Source organism: Pseudophryne corroboree, chromosome 2 (assembly GCF_028390025.1).
Source record: "Pseudophryne corroboree isolate aPseCor3 chromosome 2, aPseCor3.hap2, whole genome shotgun sequence".
NCBI classification, from domain to species: Eukaryota; Metazoa; Chordata; class Amphibia; order Anura; family Myobatrachidae; genus Pseudophryne; species Pseudophryne corroboree.
Window position 1 is genome coordinate 801917099 of NC_086445.1, and position 13048 is coordinate 801930146.

Below are 13048 nucleotides of genomic sequence, written 5' to 3' on the forward strand. Positions count from 1 at the left end.
ATTAAACATTATACAAACTTAGTTTTAAATAACCATAGTTGATTTTAAAGTGTGTAATCAGCCACTCTGAATGAGTCCTCTTCTACCACTTCTTTATTAAAAAGTAGGATAGTCATCAAAAGCTAACAACATCTGCATGAAACAGAGTTGCTAACTGCCTTCATGCTGAGAAGAGAGCTCTTTATCTCATCATGGTGGTTGGCAAGTTTGGACACTTTCAAGCACATTTCTCCCATCATTGCCTATAGAAATGATCCCTGGAAGTATAATCTTAGCTACATTTTGTTGATGGTTTAGATAGGCCATATGAATTGCTCTTTTAACTCATGGTGACATTTTAGGACCCATTCATAAAACTTGATATAGAAATTGTCAACCAATTTTCAGTTGCATAACATTATCCACAAATTTTCAGACTGCAATTCATTCACTATCATATACTGAATGATTTTCTGTGAGAGTAGACACATTTTAAGATTGTATTAGGTAACATATTATAATTTTTGCATATATAAAATGTTTAAGCCAAAATATTAAACAGAACACTTAACAATGAAACCAATGCACTAATAGCATTGGTACTTCAAAATGTCTTATATTGCATATAGGAAATAAACTAGTGGCTTGCATTAGTTGCTGATTTGCAAAATAATTAAACAATTATTAAATAAATACACTGCAAACAAAAGGTTCTTTTAAGGAAAGCACAGTTTAAATTTTTCAAGTCCTCATTGATATGTACAACTTAAAGAAGGTTAAAATTAAAATGTAAAATAATACTCTTAGACATTGCTTTTATTGCTATATAATAAAAAACATTCTGATTCAGGAATGTTAAAACATCAATGCTTGCTCTTTCCAGCATATTAAACATTATACAAACTTAGTTTTAAATAATCATAGTTGATTTTAAAGTGTGTAATCAGCCACTCTGAATGAGCCCTCTTCTACCACTTCTTTATTAAGAAGTAGGATAGTCATCAAAAGCTAACAACATCTGCATGAAACAGAGTTCCTAACTGCCTTCTTGCTGAGAAGATAGCTCTTAAACTCATCATGGTGGTTGGTGAGTTTGGACACTTTCAAGCACATTTCTCCCATCATTGCCTGTAGAAATGATCCCTGAAAGTATAATCTTAGCTACATTTTGTTGATGGTTTAGATAGGCCATATGAATTCCTCTTTTAACTCATGGTGACATTTTTGGACCCATTCATAAAACTTGATATAGAAATTGTCAACCAATTTTCAGTTGCATAACATTATCCACAAATTTTCAGACTACAATACATTCACTATCATATACTGAATGATTTTCTGTGAGAGTAGACACATTTTAAGATTGTATTAGGTAACATATTATAATTTTTGCATATATAAAATTGTTTAAGCCAAAATATTAAACAGAACACTTAACAATGAAACCAATGCACTAATAGCATTGGTACTTCAAAATTTCTTATATTGCATATAGGAAATAAACTAGTGGCTTGCATTATTTGCTGATTTGCTAAAGAATTAAACAATTATTAAACAAATACACTGCAAACAAAAGGTTCTTTTAAGGAAAGCACACTTTACATTTTTCAAGTCCTCATTGACATGAACCACTTAAAGAAGGTTACAATTAAAATGTAAAATAATACTCTTAGACATTGCTTTTATTCCTATATCATAAAAAACATTCTGATTCATGAATGTTGAAACATCAATGCGTATTCTTTCAAGGATATCAAACATTATACAAACTTAGCTTTAAATAACCATAGTTGATTTTAAAGTGTGTAATCAGCCACTCTGAATAAGCCCTCTTCTACCACTTCTTTATTAAGAAGTAGGACAGTCATCAAAAAGCTAACAACATCTGCATGAAACAGAGTTGCTAACTGCCTTCATGCTGAGAAGAGAGCTCTTAAACTCATCATGGTGGTTGGCGAGTTTGGACACTTTCAAGCACATTTCTCCCATCATTGCCTATAGAAATGATCCCTAAAAGTATAATCTTAACTACATTTTGTTGATGGTTTAGATAGGCCATATGAATTGCTCTTTTAACTCATGGTGACATTTTAGGACCCATTCATAAAACTTGATATAGAAATTGTCAACCAATTTTCAGTTGCATAACATTCTCCACAAATTTTCAGACTACAATTCATTCACTATCATATACTGAAGGATTTTCTGTGAGAGTAGACACATTTTAAGATTGTATTAGGTAACATATTATAATTTTTGCATATATAAAATTGTTTAAGCCAAAATATTAAACAGAACACTTAACAATGAAACCAATGCACTAATAGCATTGGTACTTCAAAATTTCTTATATTGCATATAGGAAATAAACTAGTGGCTTGCATTAGTTGCTGATTTGCAAAAGAATTAAACAATTATTAAACAAATACACTGCAAACAAAAGGTTCTTTTAAGGAAAGCACACTTTACATTTTTCAAGTCCTCATTGACATGAATCACTTAAAGAAGGTTAAAAGTAAAATGTAAAATAATACTCTTAGACATTGCATTTATTCCTATATCATAAAAAACATTCTGATTTAGGAATGTTGAAACATCTATGCGTATTCTTTCAAGGATATTAAACATTATACAAACTTAGTTTTAAATAACCATAGTTGATTTTAAAGTGTGTAATCAGCCACTCTGAATAAGCCCTCTTCTTCCACTTCTTTATTAAGAAGTAGGACAGTCATCAAAAGCTAACAACATCTGCATGAAACAGAGTTACTAACTGCCTTCATGCTGAAAAGAGAGCTCTTAAACTCATCATGGTGGTTGGCGAGTTTGGACACTTTCAAGCACATTTTTCCCATCATTGCCTATAGCAATGACACCTGAAAGTATAGTCTTAATTACATTTTGTTGATGGTTTAGATAGGCCATATGAATTCCTCTTTTAACTCATGGTGACATTTTTGGACCCATTCATAAAACTTGATATAGAAATTGTCAACCAATTTTCAGTTGCATAACATTCTCCACAAATTTTCAGACTACAATTCATTCACTATCATATACTGAATGATTTTCTGTGAGAGTAGACACATTTTAAGATTGTATTAGGTAACATATTATAATTTTTGCATATATAAATTTGTTTAAACCAAAATATTAAACAGAACACTTAACAATGAAACCAATGCACTAATAGCATTGGTACTTCAAAATTTCTTATATTGCATATAGGAAATAAACTAGTGGCTTGCATTAGTTGCTGATTTGCAAAAGAATTAAACAATTATTAAACAAATACACTGCAAACAAAAGGTTCTTTTAAGGAAAGCACACTTTACATTTTTCAAGTCCTCATTGACATGAATCACTTAAAGAAGGTTAAAATTAAAATGTAAAATAATACTCTTAGACATTGCTTTTATTCCTATATCATAAAAAACATTCTGATTTAGGAATGTTGAAACATCTATGCATATTCTTTCAAGGATATTAAACATTACACAAACTTAGTTTTAAATAACCATAGTTGATTTTAAAGTGTGTAATCAGCCACTCTGAATAAGCCATCTTCTTCCACTTCTTTATTAAGAAGTAGGACAGTCATCAAAAGCTAACAACATCTGCGTGAAACAGAGTTACTAACTGCCTTCATGCTGAGAAGAGAGCTCTTAAACTCATCATGGTAGTTGGCGAGCTTGGACACTTTCAAGCAAATTTCTCCCATCATTGCCTATAGAAATGATCCCTGGAAGTATAATCTTAATTACATTTTGTTGATGGTTTAGATTAGCCATTTGAATTCCTCTTTTAACTCATGGTGACATTTTTGGACCCATTCATAAAACTTGATATAGAAATTGTCAACCAATTTTCAGTTGCATAACATTATCCACAAATTTTAAGACTATAATTCATTCACTATCATATACTGAATGATTTTCTGTGAGAGTAGACACATTTTAAGAGTGTATTAGGTAACATGTTATCATTTTTGCATATATAAACTTGTTTAAGCCAAAATATTAAACAGAACACTTAACAATGAAACCAATGCACTAATAGCATTGGTACTTCAAAATTTCTTATATTGCATATAGGAAATAAACTAGTGGCTTGCATTAATTGCTGATTTGCTAAAGAATTAAACAATTATTAAACAAATACACTGCAAACAAAAGGTTCTTTTAAGGAAAGCACACTTTACATTTTTCAAGTCCTCATTGACATGAACCACTTAAAGAAGGTTACAATTAAAATGTAAAATAATACTCTTAGACATTGCTTTTATTCCTATATCATAAAAAACATTCTGATTCAGGAATGTTGAAACATCAATGCGTATTCTTTCAAGGATATTAAACATTATACAAACTTAGCTTTAAATAACCATAGTTGATTTTAAAGTGTGTAATCAGCCATTCTGAATGAGCCCTCTTCTACCACTTCTTTATTAAGAAGTAGGACAGTCATCAAAACCTAACAACATCTGCATGAAACAGAGTTGCTAACTGCCTTCATGCTGAGAAGATAGCTCTTAAACTCATCATGGTGGTTGGCGAGTTTTGACACTTTCAAGCACATTTCTCCCATCATTGCCTATAGAAATGATCCCTGAAAGTATAATCTTTACTACATTTTGTTGATGGTTTAGATAGGCCATATGAATTGCTCTTTTAACTCAAGGTGACATTTTAGGACCCATTCATAAAACTTGATATAGAAATTGTCAACCAATTTTCAGTTGCATAACATTCTCCACAAATTTTCAGACTACAATTCATTCACTATCATATACTGAATGATTTTCTGTGAGAGTAGACACATTTTAAGATTGTATTAGGTAACATATTATAATTTTTGCATATATAAATTTGTTTAAACCAAAATATTAAACAGAACACTTAATAATGAAACCAATGCACTAATAGCATTGGTACTTCAAAATTTCTTATATTGCATATAGGAAATAAACTAGTGGCTTGCATTAGTTGCTGATTTGCAAAAGAATTAAACAATTATTAAACAAATACACTGCAAACAAAAGGTTCTTTTAAGGAAAGCACACTTTACATTTTTCAAGTCCTCATTGACATGAATCACTTAAAGAAGGTTAAAATTAAAATGTAAAATAATACTCTTAGACATTGCATTTATTCCTATATCATAAAAAACATTCTGATTTAGGAATGTTAAAACATCTATGCGTATTCTTTCAAGGATATTAAACATTATACAAACTTAGTTTTAAATAACCATAGTTGATTTTAAAGTGTGTAATCAGCCACTCTGAATAAGCCCTCTTCTTCCACTTCTTTATTAAGAAGTAGGACAGTCATCAAAAGCTAACAACATCTGCATGAAACAGAGTTACTAAATGCCTTCATGCTGAGAAGAGAGCTCTTAAACTCATCATTGTAGTTGGCGAGCTTGGACACTTTCAAGCAAATTTCTCCCATCATTGCCTATAGAAATGATCCCTGGAAGTATAATCTTAATTACATTTTGTTGATGGTTTAGATTAGCCATTTGAATTCCTCTTTTAACTCATGGTGACATTTTTGGACCCATTCATAAAACTTGATATAGAAATTGTCAACCAATTTTCAGTTGCATAACATTATCCACAAATTTTAAGACTACAATTCATTCACTATCATATACTGAATGATTTTCTGTGAGAGTAGACACATTTTAAGATTGTATTAGGTAACATGTTATCATTTTTGCATATATAAAATTGTTTAAGCCAAAATATTAAACAGAACACTTAACAATGAAACCAATGCACTAATAGCATTGGTACTTCAAAATGTCTTATATTGCATATAGGAAATAAACTAGTGGCTTGCATTATTTGCTGATTTGCTAAAGAATTAAACAATTATTAAACAAATACACTGCAAACAAAAGGTTCTTTTAAGGAAAGCACACTTTACATTTTTCAAGTCCTCATTGACATGAACCACTTAAAGAAGGTTAAAATTAAAATGTAAAATAATACTCTTAGACATTGCTTTAATTGCTATATCATAAAAAACATTCTGATTCAGGAATGTTGAAACATCAATGCGTATTCTTTCAAGGTTATTAAACATTATACAAACTTAGTTTTAAATAACCATAGTTGATTTTAAAGTGTGTAATCAGCCACTCTGAATGAGTCCTCTTCTACCACTTCTTTATTAAAAAGTAGGATAGTCATCAAAAGCTAACAACATCTGCATGAAACAGAGTTGCTAACTGCCTTCATGCTGAGAAGAGAGCTCTTTATCTCATCATGGTGGTTGGCGAGTTTGGACACTTTCAAGCACATTTCTCCCATCATTGCCTATAGAAATGATCCCTGGAAGTATAATCTTAGCTACATTTTGTTGATGGTTTAGATAGGCCATATGAATTGCTCTTTTAACTCATGGTGACATTTTAGGACCCATTCATAAAACTTGATATAGAAATTGTCAACCAATTTTCAGTTGTATAACATTATCCACAAATTTTCAGACTACAATTCATTCACTATCATATACTGAATGATTTTCTGTGAGAGTAGACACATTTTAAGATTGTATTAGGTAACATATTATAATTTTTGCATATATAAATTTGTTTAAACCAAAATATTAAACAGAACACTTAAGAATGAAACCAATGCACTAATAGCATTGGTACTTCAACATTTCTTATATTGCATATAGGAAATAAACTAGTGGCTTGCATTAGTTGCTGATTTGCAAAATAATTAAACAATTATTAAACAAATACACTGCAAACAAAAGGTTCTTTTAAGGAAAGCACACTTTACATTTTTCAAGTCCTCATTGACATGAATCACTTAAAGAAGGTTAAAATTAAAATGTAAAATAATACTCTTAGACATTGCATTTATTCCTATATCATAAAAAACATTCTGATTTAGGAATGTTGAAACATCTATGCGTATTCTTTCAAGGATATTAAACATTATACAAACTTAGTTTTAAATAACCATAGTTGATTTTAAAGTGTGTAATCAGCCACTCTGAATAAACCCTCTTCTTCCACTTCTTTATTAAGAAGTAGGACAGTCATCAAAAGCTAACAACATCTGCATGAAACAGAGTTGCTAACTGCCTTCATGCTGAGAAGAGAGCTCTTAAACTCATCATGGTGGTTGGCGAGTTTGGACACTTTCAAGCACATTTCTCCCATCATTGCCTATAGAAATGATCCCTAAAAGTATAATCTTAACTACATTTTGTTGATGGTTTAGATAGGCCATATGAATTGCTCTTTTAACTCATGGTGACATTTTAGGACCCATTCATAAAACTTGATATAGAAATTGTCAACCAATTTTCAGTTGCATAACATTCTCCACAAATTTTCAGACTACAATTCATTCACTATCATATACTGAAGGATTTTCTGTGAGAGTAGACACATTTTAAGATTGTATTAGGTAACATATTATAATTTTTGCATATATAAAATTGTTTAAGCCAAAATATTAAACAGAACACTTAACAATGAAACCAATGCACTAATAGCATTGGTACTTCAAAATTTCTTATATTGCATATAGGAAATAAACTAGTGGCTTGCATTAGTTGCTGATTTGCAAAAGAATTAAACAATTATTAAACAAATACACTGCAAACAAAAGGTTCTTTTAAGGAAAGCACACTTTACATTTTTCAAGTCCTCATTGACATGAACCACTTAAAGAAGGTTAAAATTAAAATGTAAAATAATACTCTTAGGCATTGCTTTAATTGCTATATCATAAAAAACATTCTGATTCAGGAATGTTGAAACATCAATGCGTATTCTTTCAAGGTTATTAAACATTATACAAACTTAGTTTTAAATAACCATAGTTGATTTTAAAGTGTGTAATCAGCCACTCTGAATGAGTCCTCTTCTACCACTTCTTTATTAAAAAGTAGGATAGTCATCAAAAGCTAACAACATCTGCATGAAACAGAGTTGCTAACTGCCTTCATGCTGAGAAGAGAGCTCTTTATCTCATCATGGTGGTTGGCAAGTTTGGACACTTTCAAGCACATTTCTCCCATCATTGCCTATAGAAATGATCCCTGGAAGTATAATCTTAGCTACATTTTGTTGATGGTTTAGATAGGCCATATGAATTGCTCTTTTAACTCATGGTGACATTTTAGGACCCATTCATAAAACTTGATATAGAAATTGTCAACCAATTTTCAGTTGCATAACATTATCCACAAATTTTCAGACTGCAATTCATTCACTATCATATACTGAATGATTTTCTGTGAGAGTAGACACATTTTAAGATTGTATTAGGTAACATATTATAATTTTTGCATATATAAAATGTTTAAGCCAAAATATTAAACAGAACACTTAACAATGAAACCAATGCACTAATAGCATTGGTACTTCAAAATGTCTTATATTGCATATAGGAAATAAACTAGTGGCTTGCATTAGTTGCTGATTTGCAAAATAATTAAACAATTATTAAATAAATACACTGCAAACAAAAGGTTCTTTTAAGGAAAGCACAGTTTAAATTTTTCAAGTCCTCATTGATATGTACAACTTAAAGAAGGTTAAAATTAAAATGTAAAATAATACTCTTAGACATTGCTTTTATTGCTATATAATAAAAAACATTCTGATTCAGGAATGTTAAAACATCAATGCTTGCTCTTTCCAGCATATTAAACATTATACAAACTTAGTTTTAAATAATCATAGTTGATTTTAAAGTGTGTAATCAGCCACTCTGAATGAGCCCTCTTCTACCACTTCTTTATTAAGAAGTAGGATAGTCATCAAAAGCTAACAACATCTGCATGAAACAGAGTTCCTAACTGCCTTCTTGCTGAGAAGATAGCTCTTAAACTCATCATGGTGGTTGGTGAGTTTGGACACTTTCAAGCACATTTCTCCCATCATTGCCTGTAGAAATGATCCCTGAAAGTATAATCTTAGCTACATTTTGTTGATGGTTTAGATAGGCCATATGAATTCCTCTTTTAACTCATGGTGACATTTTTGGACCCATTCATAAAACTTGATATAGAAATTGTCAACCAATTTTCAGTTGCATAACATTATCCACAAATTTTCAGACTACAATACATTCACTATCATATACTGAATGATTTTCTGTGAGAGTAGACACATTTTAAGATTGTATTAGGTAACATATTATAATTTTTGCATATATAAAATTGTTTAAGCCAAAATATTAAACAGAACACTTAACAATGAAACCAATGCACTAATAGCATTGGTACTTCAAAATTTCTTATATTGCATATAGGAAATAAACTAGTGGCTTGCATTATTTGCTGATTTGCTAAAGAATTAAACAATTATTAAACAAATACACTGCAAACAAAAGGTTCTTTTAAGGAAAGCACACTTTACATTTTTCAAGTCCTCATTGACATGAACCACTTAAAGAAGGTTACAATTAAAATGTAAAATAATACTCTTAGACATTGCTTTTATTCCTATATCATAAAAAACATTCTGATTCATGAATGTTGAAACATCAATGCGTATTCTTTCAAGGATATCAAACATTATACAAACTTAGCTTTAAATAACCATAGTTGATTTTAAAGTGTGTAATCAGCCACTCTGAATAAGCCCTCTTCTACCACTTCTTTATTAAGAAGTAGGACAGTCATCAAAAAGCTAACAACATCTGCATGAAACAGAGTTGCTAACTGCCTTCATGCTGAGAAGAGAGCTCTTAAACTCATCATGGTGGTTGGCGAGTTTGGACACTTTCAAGCACATTTCTCCCATCATTGCCTATAGAAATGATCCCTAAAAGTATAATCTTAACTACATTTTGTTGATGGTTTAGATAGGCCATATGAATTGCTCTTTTAACTCATGGTGACATTTTAGGACCCATTCATAAAACTTGATATAGAAATTGTCAACCAATTTTCAGTTGCATAACATTCTCCACAAATTTTCAGACTACAATTCATTCACTATCATATACTGAAGGATTTTCTGTGAGAGTAGACACATTTTAAGATTGTATTAGGTAACATATTATAATTTTTGCATATATAAAATTGTTTAAGCCAAAATATTAAACAGAACACTTAACAATGAAACCAATGCACTAATAGCATTGGTACTTCAAAATTTCTTATATTGCATATAGGAAATAAACTAGTGGCTTGCATTAGTTGCTGATTTGCAAAAGAATTAAACAATTATTAAACAAATACACTGCAAACAAAAGGTTCTTTTAAGGAAAGCACACTTTACATTTTTCAAGTCCTCATTGACATGAATCACTTAAAGAAGGTTAAAATTAAAATGTAAAATAATACTCTTAGACATTGCATTTATTCCTATATCATAAAAAACATTCTGATTTAGGAATGTTGAAACATCTATGCGTATTCTTTCAAGGATATTAAACATTATACAAACTTAGTTTTAAATAACCATAGTTGATTTTAAAGTGTGTAATCAGCCACTCTGAATAAGCCCTCTTCTTCCACTTCTTTATTAAGAAGTAGGACAGTCATCAAAAGCTAACAACATCTGCATGAAACAGAGTTACTAACTGCCTTCATGCTGAAAAGAGAGCTCTTAAACTCATCATGGTGGTTGGCGAGTTTGGACACTTTCAAGCACATTTTTCCCATCATTGCCTATAGCAATGACACCTGAAAGTATAGTCTTAATTACATTTTGTTGATGGTTTAGATAGGCCATATGAATTCCTCTTTTAACTCATGGTGACATTTTTGGACCCATTCATAAAACTTGATATAGAAATTGTCAACCAATTTTCAGTTGCATAACATTCTCCACAAATTTTCAGACTACAATTCATTCACTATCATATACTGAATGATTTTCTGTGAGAGTAGACACATTTTAAGATTGTATTAGGTAACATATTATAATTTTTGCATATATAAATTTGTTTAAACCAAAATATTAAACAGAACACTTAACAATGAAACCAATGCACTAATAGCATTGGTACTTCAAAATTTCTTATATTGCATATAGGAAATAAACTAGTGGCTTGCATTAGTTGCTGATTTGCAAAAGAATTAAACAATTATTAAACAAATACACTGCAAACAAAAGGTTCTTTTAAGGAAAGCACACTTTACATTTTTCAAGTCCTCATTGACATGAATCACTTAAAGAAGGTTAAAATTAAAATGTAAAATAATACTCTTAGACATTGCTTTTATTCCTATATCATAAAAAACATTCTGATTTAGGAATGTTGAAACATCTATGCATATTCTTTCAAGGATATTAAACATTACACAAACTTAGTTTTAAATAACCATAGTTGATTTTAAAGTGTGTAATCAGCCACTCTGAATAAGCCATCTTCTTCCACTTCTTTATTAAGAAGTAGGACAGTCATCAAAAGCTAACAACATCTGCGTGAAACAGAGTTACTAACTGCCTTCATGCTGAGAAGAGAGCTCTTAAACTCATCATGGTAGTTGGCGAGCTTGGACACTTTCAAGCAAATTTCTCCCATCATTGCCTATAGAAATGATCCCTGGAAGTATAATCTTAATTACATTTTGTTGATGGTTTAGATTAGCCATTTGAATTCCTCTTTTAACTCATGGTGACATTTTTGGACCCATTCATAAAACTTGATATAGAAATTGTCAACCAATTTTCAGTTGCATAACATTATCCACAAATTTTAAGACTATAATTCATTCACTATCATATACTGAATGATTTTCTGTGAGAGTAGACACATTTTAAGAGTGTATTAGGTAACATGTTATCATTTTTGCATATATAAACTTGTTTAAGCCAAAATATTAAACAGAACACTTAACAATGAAACCAATGCACTAATAGCATTGGTACTTCAAAATTTCTTATATTGCATATAGGAAATAAACTAGTGGCTTGCATTAATTGCTGATTTGCTAAAGAATTAAACAATTATTAAACAAATACACTGCAAACAAAAGGTTCTTTTAAGGAAAGCACACTTTACATTTTTCAAGTCCTCATTGACATGAACCACTTAAAGAAGGTTACAATTAAAATGTAAAATAATACTCTTAGACATTGCTTTTATTCCTATATCATAAAAAACATTCTGATTCAGGAATGTTGAAACATCAATGCGTATTCTTTCAAGGATATTAAACATTATACAAACTTAGCTTTAAATAACCATAGTTGATTTTAAAGTGTGTAATCAGCCATTCTGAATGAGCCCTCTTCTACCACTTCTTTATTAAGAAGTAGGACAGTCATCAAAACCTAACAACATCTGCATGAAACAGAGTTGCTAACTGCCTTCATGCTGAGAAGATAGCTCTTAAACTCATCATGGTGGTTGGCGAGTTTTGACACTTTCAAGCACATTTCTCCCATCATTGCCTATAGAAATGATCCCTGAAAGTATAATCTTTACTACATTTTGTTGATGGTTTAGATAGGCCATATGAATTGCTCTTTTAACTCAAGGTGACATTTTAGGACCCATTCATAAAACTTGATATAGAAATTGTCAACCAATTTTCAGTTGCATAACATTCTCCACAAATTTTCAGACTACAATTCATTCACTATCATATACTGAATGATTTTCTGTGAGAGTAGACACATTTTAAGATTGTATTAGGTAACATATTATAATTTTTGCATATATAAATTTGTTTAAACCAAAATATTAAACAGAACACTTAATAATGAAACCAATGCACTAATAGCATTGGTACTTCAAAATTTCTTATATTGCATATAGGAAATAAACTAGTGGCTTGCATTAGTTGCTGATTTGCAAAAGAATTAAACAATTATTAAACAAATACACTGCAAACAAAAGGTTCTTTTAAGGAAAGCACACTTTACATTTTTCAAGTCCTCATTGACATGAATCACTTAAAGAAGGTTAAAATTAAAATGTAAAATAATACTCTTAGACATTGCATTTATTCCTATATCATAAAAAACATTCTGATTTAGGAATGTTAAAACATCTATGCGTATTCTTTCAAGGATATTAAACATTATACAAACTTAGTTTTAAATAACCATAGTTGATTTTAAAGTGTGTAAT

General features: G+C 30.3%; 15 non-coding genes across 15 annotated transcripts; all 15 read right to left on the bottom strand.

Annotated features, from left to right (window-relative positions):
* Nucleotides 1-60: 60 nt before the first annotated feature.
* On the bottom strand, nt 61-273 carry LOC135053876 (small nucleolar RNA U3). Its single transcript, XR_010243172.1, has one exon. It is a non-coding gene; the product is annotated as a small nucleolar RNA U3 (small nucleolar RNA).
* Nucleotides 274-925: 652 nt separating this feature from the next.
* On the bottom strand, nt 926-1138 carry LOC135054008 (small nucleolar RNA U3). The gene has a single exon (XR_010243288.1). It is a non-coding gene; the product is annotated as a small nucleolar RNA U3 (small nucleolar RNA).
* A 653-nt stretch (nt 1139-1791) lies between these two features.
* LOC135053587 (small nucleolar RNA U3) lies at nt 1792-2005 on the bottom strand. Its single transcript, XR_010242918.1, has one exon. It is a non-coding gene; the product is annotated as a small nucleolar RNA U3 (small nucleolar RNA).
* A 653-nt stretch (nt 2006-2658) lies between these two features.
* LOC135053973 (small nucleolar RNA U3) lies at nt 2659-2871 on the bottom strand. Its single transcript, XR_010243257.1, has one exon. It is a non-coding gene; the product is annotated as a small nucleolar RNA U3 (small nucleolar RNA).
* A 653-nt stretch (nt 2872-3524) lies between these two features.
* LOC135053810 (small nucleolar RNA U3) lies at nt 3525-3737 on the bottom strand. The gene has a single exon (XR_010243114.1). It is a non-coding gene; the product is annotated as a small nucleolar RNA U3 (small nucleolar RNA).
* A 653-nt stretch (nt 3738-4390) lies between these two features.
* On the bottom strand, nt 4391-4603 carry LOC135053940 (small nucleolar RNA U3). The gene has a single exon (XR_010243227.1). It is a non-coding gene; the product is annotated as a small nucleolar RNA U3 (small nucleolar RNA).
* A 653-nt stretch (nt 4604-5256) lies between these two features.
* On the bottom strand, nt 5257-5469 carry LOC135053783 (small nucleolar RNA U3). Its single transcript, XR_010243090.1, has one exon. It is a non-coding gene; the product is annotated as a small nucleolar RNA U3 (small nucleolar RNA).
* A 653-nt stretch (nt 5470-6122) lies between these two features.
* Nucleotides 6123-6335, bottom strand: LOC135053860 (small nucleolar RNA U3). The gene has a single exon (XR_010243157.1). It is a non-coding gene; the product is annotated as a small nucleolar RNA U3 (small nucleolar RNA).
* Nucleotides 6336-6988: 653 nt separating this feature from the next.
* Nucleotides 6989-7201, bottom strand: LOC135053561 (small nucleolar RNA U3). The gene has a single exon (XR_010242896.1). It is a non-coding gene; the product is annotated as a small nucleolar RNA U3 (small nucleolar RNA).
* A 653-nt stretch (nt 7202-7854) lies between these two features.
* On the bottom strand, nt 7855-8067 carry LOC135053877 (small nucleolar RNA U3). Its single transcript, XR_010243173.1, has one exon. It is a non-coding gene; the product is annotated as a small nucleolar RNA U3 (small nucleolar RNA).
* A 652-nt stretch (nt 8068-8719) lies between these two features.
* Nucleotides 8720-8932, bottom strand: LOC135054009 (small nucleolar RNA U3). The gene has a single exon (XR_010243289.1). It is a non-coding gene; the product is annotated as a small nucleolar RNA U3 (small nucleolar RNA).
* A 653-nt stretch (nt 8933-9585) lies between these two features.
* On the bottom strand, nt 9586-9799 carry LOC135053588 (small nucleolar RNA U3). Its single transcript, XR_010242919.1, has one exon. It is a non-coding gene; the product is annotated as a small nucleolar RNA U3 (small nucleolar RNA).
* Nucleotides 9800-10452: 653 nt separating this feature from the next.
* Nucleotides 10453-10665, bottom strand: LOC135053974 (small nucleolar RNA U3). Its single transcript, XR_010243258.1, has one exon. It is a non-coding gene; the product is annotated as a small nucleolar RNA U3 (small nucleolar RNA).
* Nucleotides 10666-11318: 653 nt separating this feature from the next.
* On the bottom strand, nt 11319-11531 carry LOC135053811 (small nucleolar RNA U3). The gene has a single exon (XR_010243115.1). It is a non-coding gene; the product is annotated as a small nucleolar RNA U3 (small nucleolar RNA).
* Nucleotides 11532-12184: 653 nt separating this feature from the next.
* LOC135053941 (small nucleolar RNA U3) lies at nt 12185-12397 on the bottom strand. Its single transcript, XR_010243228.1, has one exon. It is a non-coding gene; the product is annotated as a small nucleolar RNA U3 (small nucleolar RNA).
* Between the last annotated feature and the right edge of the window lie 651 nt (nt 12398-13048).